Below are 11,975 nucleotides of genomic sequence, written 5' to 3'. Positions count from 1 at the left end.
ACCTCTATTAATAAAAATAGTGTACATGTACATACGTGTACATACCTTAATAAAAACAAGCAGGTGAGATGTAAGAAACGCTTTTATTTCTATTCTAGTGGACACTCAATACTATAGACAGCTGCTGGGGTTTCTTTAACCTGAGTAGTGAGAAGACCGCGAGCGGGCGGGGAGGGAGGGGGGGACGATGTGCCGGGAGTCCGCTGTTGAGTTTTGGACGAAATGCATTCTGGGATATATAGCTGTCCCAAGTCTACACCGATGCATGCTCGATAAAACGGGCGGATCGAGAACACATCCGGGACTTTTTCGCGTTCTCGGCGTGATGCGTACTTCGAATTGGAACAGTACTTGGTCTCCGACTGATGACGTATCACGAGTACACGAGAACGCAAGTACGCACAAGTACGCATATTGATAAACGCCCGCGAATTTCGAAATTACACCCCACGTGGTTACGTGTGGAGCTGAGTCACGTGACCGCACAGTAACAAATCACCACAGAGCCAGGAAAAGGGGGCGGAGAAAGTGTGTGTGCAGGAGAGGAGTCGAGCAGAGAGAGCTGCTTTTTCATGAAACGGGAGTAAAGTAGTGAACTTACAGGAACATATACCACTACCAACGTTTGGATCGATATCTGCATCGATCTGCACACCCTTGTCTCCTGGATCGTAGCTGAGATCAGCGTGAACCACGTGGGTCTCTGCTCCCTTATCTGTTTCTTAAGACTTTCAGCTTCATCACGGAGTTTCTCTCGGTTTGTGGGCTCATCTAAAGGTAAGCACCGAGCTAACTTTAATGTGGGTTCAGTTTATGTTGAGTTTATCTCTTTTGGGAATAATAGATTGCTTGGTATACACTGGAGTTAGACAGACTGTAGAGTTCGTGATTGCTTGCAACATTATAATCTGGCGGTTGCTAGAGGGAAAGAATACATACAGAAAAATAGTCTTTGAATATGAACAAAGGGTGCAGGGCAGGAGAAGAGCCAACCCCCAGGACATGAAGCCACAGGTACAAGCGTGGGGGAGGGCAATCAGCCTTTAGAATAGGACTTCATAGGATGATCTCCAGATGCATCTGTATTTTATTTTCTTCCAGCGCAAATAAAAACGGCTGATTCTTCACCTGGAAGTAAAAGTCTCCAAAAGGTCGCTACCATCAAAAATCCGTGAAATCGGCGAAGTGTGTTCACAGTTTATTGTGAACACGTTGACAGAGTGAGAGACTGTTTGCAGAAAAACACCAACTAATCATTAGCTCAGCATGCTGGGAGAAGCTGAGCGCTCGCTTGCTTGTTCAATTATTTCCATCTTGCTTTGACTGCAGCTGTAACCTGACGTATTCCAGCAGGATTTGTAAAAAGAGTTTTGATAAACACAATGCTGGACAGCAATGCTGTCATGTGTGTGTGTGTATATATATATATATATATGTGTGTGTGTGTGTGTGTGTGTGTGTGTGTGTGTGTCCCAGCTGAGTAACAGGAGTCTGGTGGTGCAACAGAGGAACAATTTCATCCATTTGGACTCAGCTCAGCCACTACAGAGGAAACAATCAATGTCTTCAACACAAAAGGTGAGAAAAATATCACAGTTATCATATTACTGAAACTGTGTGCACAGCTGGTGTGTTTTTAAAAACCCGTTAACAGCAGCTTTATCGTTTGCATCCTGGGCTCATCCATATATACAGAATCTACATTCAAATCAGAAACCACAGAAGTTACAAGAAAATACAAAGATCATATTTTATAAGCACACATTGAAACAACGATATCATCAGTTGAACTTGAAATTTCGTAAAAGATTTTCTTCATTGATCAATATTTCTTCAATAATGTCATTTTAATTATACCTCTCATTGTGTCACATCATTGTAATGTGATACTGCCACCAGAAGGTGGGGGAAACACACCTACAATGTGTTTGTTGACATGTTTGATTCCACTGATGGAGGGAGTTTCAGTTTGTTCCACAACTGCAATTAACTCACTGCCTCTGTTTGTATCTCTGTCACTGCAGGACCAACATGGAGCAAGAAGTCAGCGCTCTCAGGAGGCCGACAAATCTCACAGAAGAAAGCGAGAGAAAACCTACAGCTGTGATGAGTGTGGGAAGGATTTTACCCAGAGTGGACATTTAAAAACACACCAACTCGTCCACAGTGGAGTTAAACCGTACAGCTGTGATGAGTGTGGGAAGTCTTTTGCCCAGGCTGGAAGCTTAAAAACACACCAACTCGTCCACAGTGGAGTTAAACCGTACAGCTGTGATGAGTGTGGGAAGTCTTTTACCCGGACTGGAAGTTTAAAAACACACCAACTCATCCACAGTGGAGTTAAACCTTACAGCTGTGAGTTGTGTGGAAAGTCTTTTGCCCAGGCTGGAAGCTTAAAAACACACCAACTCATCCACAGTGGAGTTAAACCTTACAGCTGTGAGTTGTGTGGAAAGTCTTTTAACCGGGCTGGAAACTTAAAAACGCACCAACTCATCCACAGTGGAGTTAAAGCTTACAGCTGTGAATTGTGTGGTAAGGCTTTTGTTCTAAATGGCCACTTACAGAAGCATCTAGTTACCCACTCTGGAATTAAGGCGTACAGCTGTGACTTTTGTGGAAAAAGTTTCAGCGAGAAACACTACCGAAATATTCACCTACGGATTCACACTAGAAATGAAGTTTCCTTCTGTGATCAGTGTGGGAAACTGTTTACAACAGATGCACAGTTACAACAACACATGTTTAGCCACACTGAGGAGAGACCTTATAAATGTGACCTGTGTGAGAAGACTTTTAAAACTCCACATCAGCTGAAAAAACACCAACAGATCCACACCAGAAAGTAACTCTACAAGTGCAGTTACTGTGAGGATGTATTTAATTTTATTATCTTGTAATTTTAACCTGAGTGTTTGGAACAAGTCTGATCAGTAAACTTATGGAGTTATACTGAATGAACTGTTTGGAAAAATGAAGACTCATTTTCTCTCAGTAAGCTGAGTGTTATAATGTAAACAGTAAAATGTAATTGGACGTTGGCAGAGATGCTCTTTATTTCAGGTGACGTTCAGGATAAAAACGTTGAAGGAATTCCCTGATTCAGCTGCCGGAATATTACTGTTTTTTTGAGATGTTTTTTTTTCCCCATTTATAGATGATTTCACTGTTTAATGACATTAACATGTTCCTACGTTAATGTTTAAAATCACTTAAAAAAGGTGAGATCCCATGTCAAATTAGCGCAACTAATTGTATTTTCATTACTGGAAATAACCGTATTTGTATGCGGGAGTTATTTTCTGTAATTATACGGTCATATTTTGGCGCCCCAGCTGCCGGAATATCACTGTTTTTTCAAGACGCTTTTTCTAACAGTGTTATTGATTCCCTATAATTCACAGTATTTGCTATGTTGTTCAGATTATTTTATACAGTGTTTGTCATGTCATTTGATTTAGTCAGTGACTGTAATTATTCTGTAACAGCTGATCTCTACCCGAGCAACAGTTTGTGCAGCTCAATCTTCGCAGAACAAGTTTGATCTTATAAACAGCTGCTGAACAGAAAGATGAAACGAATATATATAATATTATATATATATAATCTTGTACGTTGAATTCTTGCACAGTGTAAAGAAGCTGTACTGTAACACTAATTTAAGTTGATGTTAAGTTTGTAATACTGTTTTAAATGGAGTTAATCAATCCTGTGAAAAATGAATGAAGATGAACAAACACTGTAGATCACAGAGTCGCTGACAGAGAGCTCAGAGACACTAACACGGTCTGAACAGGTTTGATGAAATGAAAAATTAAGTCTTGTAAAACGTTCTAATAACCATCTCTAATAAATGTAAACACACAATGTAACGAGTTATCAATCTGCCTACTTATACAGTACATGCTTTCATAAACAACATCTGTGAGGATTATCTGAATGTTTTTGTAAAAGATCTTGTTTCTAAACCAACTATTTGTGAAGAAGTAAATTTCCTTCTAGTTTCTCATTCGCTGGCAAAATTCAGTTCAACAGGGCTGGAGCCGATCCCAGCTGTCACTGAGTGTGAGGTTTAGTCCACCAGGACAGGACCAACAGCAAACATTAATAAATAGAGTTAATGTTTGTTGTCTATGAATTCTGATTTTATTGTTTAATAATAACTTTGAACTTAAGGTAAATAGCAATTCATCATTTATTAATAATGGTTATTACAAAGTGTTACCTGAAACTAAAGTTGGGACATATTTGAACGCTAAAGCTGAATCTCGCTTTTTTTCCACATTCTGAAAGTCAACACTAACGGTTTGTAATAGCAGCAGGAGTCTCACAGTTATCTGTATGAAGCCCTGAGATGCCTGAAACAGGCTGATGTCCAACAGAATACTGAGCCTTTTGTATATTTTCTGTAGGTCAAGAAAACAACAGCAGCAACAAGAAGCACAGCAGTACAACAGATCCATCCTCCTTCTTCCCCCCATTCTTCTCTTGTCCTCGTGTCTGACCTGCAGGTGAGAAACAGGTGTGAGGTGTCAGCTGTCAGGTAGGTGATGAGTGAAGAACAGAACAGAATCCATTTCCTCTTCAAACTGCTGTCAGACATTATCTACTGCACTCTGATCACATCACTCAGACCAGCTGCTTTCTACAAAGTCTCATCAACAACATCTTTAGAAACAAACATCAACAACCAGGAAGCAGCTTCACCTCTGATCACACACACACTCAACTCTACTCACTCACCTGGAGGAACAACACTCAGTGTTATGTTATTGATGGGCTTCAATGAGCATTTCTCTGCTATGTGAAATGCTGTAATTGTTTATATGCTTTATATATTCTGAGCTAAGTTGATCTATAGTGTTACATCATATTCTATAAGGATGTTATGTGTTTGTGTACTTTCTGCCCAGTTTGACCCATTTAGCAGAAGTCAGCCTGTTTAAGGCTCTGATATCTATTCTGTGTGACTTAAAGCAGTTATGACATGGTCTGATTTTCTCACCCAATAAAGGAATATTTCATATATCAGTCTGATCTTCATTCTATCAGAAACAGTTTTCACAGCTCGTACATTTTCTTTTTATACATATATGTAAGCATTGAGCCAAATTTAGTAATGCCAACATACTGAAGGAACAATATTTGTCTGTTATATATAATACATCTACATATACACTGTCAAAGAAACTTGTCTTTGAGTGAAGATTTAAGGTGATAGGAAATATAATTAACTGCTACTTGCATCTTTGACCCAGAGTTCAAGTCAAGTTCACTGCTGTAATAACTAATAATGTTTAATATAATAGCTTTAATATTGGCCATATTATATTTACATTACCAAAGTGAGATGACTTTAGTCTCAGGAACAACATTGCCTAATTGTTATTTACTAGCTAATCTTAAAATGACTGTTCAGTACAGAAATGAAGCCGAACAATCATGTTTTACAGTCCTGTGGTCTCAGCCTCAAATACTTATTAAATCACACAAAGCTCATGTAGAAACAAATGTACAAAATATGTTCTCCTTCATTTCCGTCAAACAAAGCTGGATGAAACGTTTCCAGCTGTTAGTATGATGGTTGCTAGGCAACCTGGGCAGCGCGACGGGAGACCGTCCCATTTCACAAGCCTCGCACTTCCGGCCTTAGCGGTCTTTGAGTACGCGGCCCTTGAGGACCGTTAAGGCTGCGTACTTTGAGGCTGCAGAACCTGAATTGGGATACAGCCTTTTGCTCCACATCCTGCCAGAAGCAACCAGGACAGGTGAGTACTGTTACCAGTTCTCTTTTTGCACATATGTTTTCTGACACAGATAGGATGGCCAGTCCCCTTGTCTCTTCACCTTTACAAGCTGTTGCCTAAATCACATAAACCTAATAAAAATCCATAAGAACAACTGTGTGATTTTCCTTTAATATACCTTTTAGATTCCAAGCACTTAACTCAAGGGCGTAGATTTGGTTTTGGCGTTGGTGGGGACGGATGATTCAACCATCGAACCCTGCCCTGTTTCTTTTTTTTTTTCCCTTTTTGTCTTTGCTTCTTGATAAAAGAAGGAGAAATATACTTGCCTACATATGCTATTCTACATGCTTTTAAACCATTCAAAATTACAATTCATAGTTTTATATGTAAATTATATAATGTTAAATTACTTAAGTATTTAAGACTTTAGTTTATTTGAGCCATATTCCATATAAATTAGGTATCATACAATAGAGTCATGACAATAAAAGAATATGACTTTAAGGACTTAACAACATTAGTTCAGTTATAGTGCACCAACATCTCTGATACATTAGCACTAAGGGAACACTGAATGACCTGATGGTTTTTGTCCATAAAACTACTCATCTAAGATTACCACAACGTAAAAGATCTCTCAGCAAAATTATACAACATTTAGGCACACTATTGCCCCGATCAAATCAGTGAGCTGGGATTTTTTATTCTAAACATGAACTACTGTTACAGCAACAGACATGGACTACTGGTGTCCCACACAACAACTCAATGTCCACTATGTGAAGGAGCCAAACACATGCCTTCTCCTCTCGTTAACTAAGATAAACTGCTGGCATATTTGTTTTACATCTATACTGTCCAGTCTCTCCTGGTGGACATACAGCAGCATTGTTTAATCTCATTTGAGTCATTGTTAACCTTAGCCATGTTTTTAGTCTTCTGAGAGCACTGAAGCTTCTTTCAGCCTCAGTACATGCGTTTTATCCTCAGATTAAAATTATTATTATGTGCTTGATGTGCCTCACCTTTTGCCCTGGCTCTTCCCCCCTGACTGCACTAGGACATATTGCCACCTGATAAAATAACACATTGATTCGTGCCATATAAAAAGTGAGACATGTCAATTCAGATTCTTTGTCAAATATACACTAATGAATCAATTTACATCAGCAGCCTAACAATTGTCATGATAATAAATACTAGTTAATCCATAGCACCAAATCATCAGTCAGTCACCTGTGACCTTGCCTCTTCACCTCTGTCCGAGCTACAGAGGTGGCAGAGGCAGAGCTGCCTCTGTCACCTGATAAATAACAGTGAGACATTCCAAATACATGCAGTCACACATGTGCTTCAAATACAGTAATGAACCACCAAGTCATCATCCAATTTCACCTGTGATCTTGTGTCACCATTGCTCTCTGAGCTTTGTGTTGGTTCTTCTGTCACCTGACAAATAGGACATACATGACAATAAGAATAAAATGGGTAGCTGCTTCAGTGTTTCTGTCAATTCGTGCAGATCTTGACTCATCAGTATTGTTTGTAGGGTGAGTGCATTTTTAAAACAATTTGTGCAAACTGCACTACAAGGTGGAATATTTGCAAAATCATGACTACCTCATGATATTTTGTCTCAAAAATTAACCCTATGAATATGTCAGTACCATTAGGATGTAATATTTTGTCACCAACATTTTAACGTTAGACATCTAATTTTAACAGCCTCTGTAAACTAATATCCTGGCTTGCTCGAGGCTGCCGTTTTCTCTGACAGTTTCAATCAAAATTAGAAATGCTACTCTGGGAGACTAGGATAACTAATAGTGCTGCATGTTGTGCAGTTAGTTTCCAAAACACGTTATTCATGGTTACATACAATTTTAGACTGATGTGGGCCAAAGCCGGGCATAGCCTGTAATGTTATTATGACGGACACATTTTATGAGTGAACTTGGCTTTAAGTGACTTACAGGTTTCTTTGAAAAATACTTCCTTATATCCAGGTTCTTCCTTTTTGCTGCCATCCTCCTCTCCTCCTCACAGCGCAGGCTTGCCGCTGCTAAAACTAAACAGAGCTCCCCGAAAGGCACAGCCAATCACATTGGCCATATTTGTCACATGAGGTAGGACTCCAGTAGAGAACGTAATTTAACTCTTTCTGCACCGCTGGGTGAATGAGACGTTGACAGATCGTTTTTTTCTTTCTATCGGGTTTGTTTTTCTTTACTCGAAGAGATTAAATTATTGGTGGGGACAATTCAATAATCGCTGAATATTGGTGGGGACATGTCCCTTCCGTCCATGCCAAATCTACGCTCTTGACTTAACTAATGAAAATACAAACGAGGTAATGGAACCCCTGGTCTCCATTACAGCAGTGTAGAAAAACAAAAACAAAAAAAAACTAAACTTCTGAGCAAGCACAGAGCACGCTGCCACGGGAATGTGAAATTCACAGAGAAACACCCAGAATCCCACACCTGCAGCAGGGCAAACCTCCACCCACACCACTCCTGCTAAACAGGTGACAATAGATTTAAGAGTGACAGGACTTTGTGCCACTGAATCTTTGGTTTTATTTATTTTCTGATGTGTTTTACTTGCATCTATTTGAAAGAGTGAGTATAAACAAAAAATATTTCATTTTATATGCTGTATATATTTTTCTGTCGACCAAGATGGCGGCGCGTGAACAACGCGAGGCTCAGTGTCTCTCCAGAATATGCTATTTAGCGGTTTTTTATCTACTTTTAACCGGATTATTCATCCAGAATTGCTGTGCGTTGCTGACCTACAGCAGACAAGAGCTTCTGGACATCTGGACTCATAACTCCAACAGTTTTATCGCCGATCTCCGACTCATCCCAGAGATCTCCAGAACACCGGAGGCTGCCCACTCTCCCCTGCCGGGCGGAAGTGCACGCAGACGGCGCCGAGAACGTAAACAAAGGCGAGGTAGGCGCGGAGGGCTACGGGCTAAGCTAAAGCTAACACCACATCGGCTGCCTTTACCCAGTATTTTCCTCACCAATGTCCGTTCTCTGGCAAACAAAATGGATGAGATACGGCTCTCCATCACTAACAACAGACGGATTATGGACTCAAATGTCATGTTTTTCACCGAAACATAGTTGAACAACAGCTGCCCGGACAATGCTATCGAGTTAGCAGGACGCCACACACACCGAGCCGACAGGCTAGCAGATGACTCCGGCAAGACCAGAGGTGGAGGTTTGTGCATTTATATTAACAATGCTTGGTGCATGAACTCCACTACTACTGAGAGTCACTGCTCACCTAATGCGGAGTTTTTAATGGTTAAATGCAGACCTTATTATCTCCCCAGAGAACTCACTTCGATCATACTCACTGCAGTATATATCCCCCCCGACGCTAATGCTAGGTTGGCCATAAAAGAACTTTCTGCAGCCATTAACAAACACCAGGATAAACACCCCGAGGCTGCTTTTATTGTTGCTGGCGACTTCAACCACACCAACTTAAAGACAGTCCCCCAGATTCCACCAACATGTCTCCTGCCACACCAGAGGAGACAAGACTTTAGACCATGTTTATTCCAACTTGGCTGGAGCCTACAAAGCAACACCCTCCCCACATTGGACAATCGGACCATCTCTCCTGTTCCTCACACCTAGGTATTCACCACTCATCCAACGTGTGAAACCTACTGTGAGGACAATTAAAGTGTGGCCAGAGGGGACAGACGCAGTGCTCCAGGACAGATTTAAAAACACAGACTGGAATATGTTCACCCACACAGACCTGGACCAGTACGCCTCATCTGTACTGGATTACATCTCCGAAACCACAGACAGTGTCACCACCCAGAAACGGATCACCATGTACCCCAACCAGAAGCCTTGGATGAACCGGGATGTTCGTCTCCTCCTGAAGGCCCGCAACACTGCTTTTAGGTCAGGAGATGCACACGCCTACAGTACAGCGAGGGCTAATCTAAAGAAGGGCATCAAAAAAGCCAAACACCACTACAAAAAGAAGGTAGAAGAACACTTCTCCAACTCCAACCCCCGACGCATGTGGCAAGGACTCCAGACCATAGGACCATCAAACCCTCCCCCACACCCTCTGATGTCTCCTTCCTCAACGAGCTCAACAACTTTTATGCTCGTTTTGAGCGAGGGAACCCCACGACCACAACCAAAACAGACACGACGCCAGACCACCAACCTCTGACTCTCTCCCCCACCGATGTAGGAGCGGTGCTGAGCAGGATCAATGTCCACAAGGCTGCAGGTCCTGATGGCATCCCCGGGCGTGTTCTCAGAGCGTGTTCTGGGGAGCTTGCAGGAGTCCTGACAGACATATTCAACCTGTCCTTGGCCCACGCTGTGGTACCGGCCTGCTTCAAAACCACCTCCATCGTCCCGATACCCAAAAACTCCAACCCATCTAGCCTCAATGACTACCGCCCAGTAGCACTCACCCCATCATCACTAAGTGCTTAGAGCAGCTGGTCTTAGCACACTTCAAATCCTGTCTCCCCCACCCTCGACCCCCACCAATTTGCATACCACCAGAACAGGAGCACAGAGGATGCAGTCTCCATCGCACTGCACTCTGTCCTCTCACACCTGGACAACAACAACACCTACGCCAGAATGCTGTTTATAGACTTCAGTTCAGCATTCAACACAATCCACCCCTCACAACTCATCAGGAAACTGACAGACCTGGGCATCAGTTCCCTCATCTGCAAATGGTTACTGGACTTCCTGACCAACCGCCCTCAACATGTCCGACTGGATAACCGCTGCTCATCAACAATCACAATGAACACCGGGTACCACAAGGCTGTGTGATGAGCCCTTTCCTCTACTCCCTCTTCACCCACGACTGCAGACCTGCTGATGGTTCTAACACCATCATTAAGTTTGCAGATGACACCACGGTGATTGGCCTCATCAGCGACAACGATGAGACCGCCTACAGGGAGGAGGTGGATCATCTGGCTGAGTGGTGCGACACAAACAACCTGCTGCTTAACACCGAGAAGACCAAGGAGCTCATCGTGGACTACAGGAGGAATGCTGACCCACATCCACCCATCCACATTAAGGGGACGGCTGTGGGCGTGTGAGCAGCTTCAAGTTCCTGGGAGTCCACATCTCCGAGGATCTCACCTGGACAACCAACTGCTCCAAGCTGGTCAAGAAGGCTCACCAGCGCCTCTTCTTCTTGAGGACTCTGAGGAAGAACCACCTGTCCTCAGACATCCTGGTGAACTTCTACCGCTGCACCATCGAGAGCATCCTGACCAACTGTATAACAGTCTGGTACGGGAACTGCTCTGCCTCAGACCGGAAGGCGTTGCAGAGGGTCGCGAAAACTGCCCAGCGCATCGCCGGAGCACCACTTCCTGCCATAAAGGACATCTACAGGAAGCGGTGTCTGAAAAGGGCTGGGAAAATCATCAGAGACCCCAGTCACCCATCACATGGACTCTTCACCCTCCTGCCCTCTGGGAGGCGCTACAGGAGCCTCCGGACTAAAACCACCAGGTACCGGAACAGCTTCTTCCCCACAGCTGTCAGACTCCTGAACTCTGCCTCCTGACATCTGACCCACGTTAAACTCATGGACTGAACATACACACACCCACAACCACTAGCACTTTATCACTATCACAATTATCCTAACTGCACTACTGTATAGTTCTGTGTGAATATCATTCTGTACATATGATAATTTTTCAATCCTACAACTGTTTATAACTTGCATAGTTCACATTTCTGTATAACTGTATATCTCAGATTTCTGTATAGTTTTTATTTCATATTTATATCCTGTTCATAGCCTGTACATAGCTTGTACTCACTACAGCCTGTACATACTTATAGTTATAGAATATTCATAACATACTTCACACCGTGTACATTATAACATACCATAATAGACCCATTTCTGTAATATACTTACACATCTATATTATTGCTAATATATATTGTAATATATCTATATCGCGGCTAAAGCACTTCTGGATGGATGCAAACTGCATTTCGTTGCCCTGTACCTGTGACATGTGCAATGACAATAAAGTTGAATTCTATTCTATTCTATTCTATATGCAGAAAATAGGTTTAAATGTTCAACAATTTTTTCAAGTCAAAGACTGTTGTGTATAATTTAATTTTTGCTTGATGCACAAAGTTAAAAGATTAAAACTAATAAAACAAATATTTA

At 42.1% G+C, this 11,975-nt stretch overlaps 1 long non-coding RNA gene across 1 annotated transcript; it reads left to right on the top strand.

Annotated features, from left to right (window-relative positions):
- The first annotated feature begins 586 nt into the window (after positions 1 to 586).
- On the top strand, positions 587 to 4,468 carry LOC120437660. Its single transcript, XR_005611325.1, has 3 exons — positions 587 to 777; positions 1,477 to 1,578; positions 2,025 to 4,468. It is a non-coding gene; the product is annotated as an uncharacterized LOC120437660 (long non-coding RNA).
- The last annotated feature ends 7,507 nt before the right edge of the window (positions 4,469 to 11,975 follow it).

Source organism: Oreochromis aureus, linkage group 3, assembly GCF_013358895.1.
Source record: "Oreochromis aureus strain Israel breed Guangdong linkage group 3, ZZ_aureus, whole genome shotgun sequence".
Classification (NCBI taxonomy): Eukaryota; Metazoa; Chordata; class Actinopteri; order Cichliformes; family Cichlidae; genus Oreochromis; species Oreochromis aureus.
This window is presented reverse-complemented; position numbering and strand designations above follow the sequence as displayed.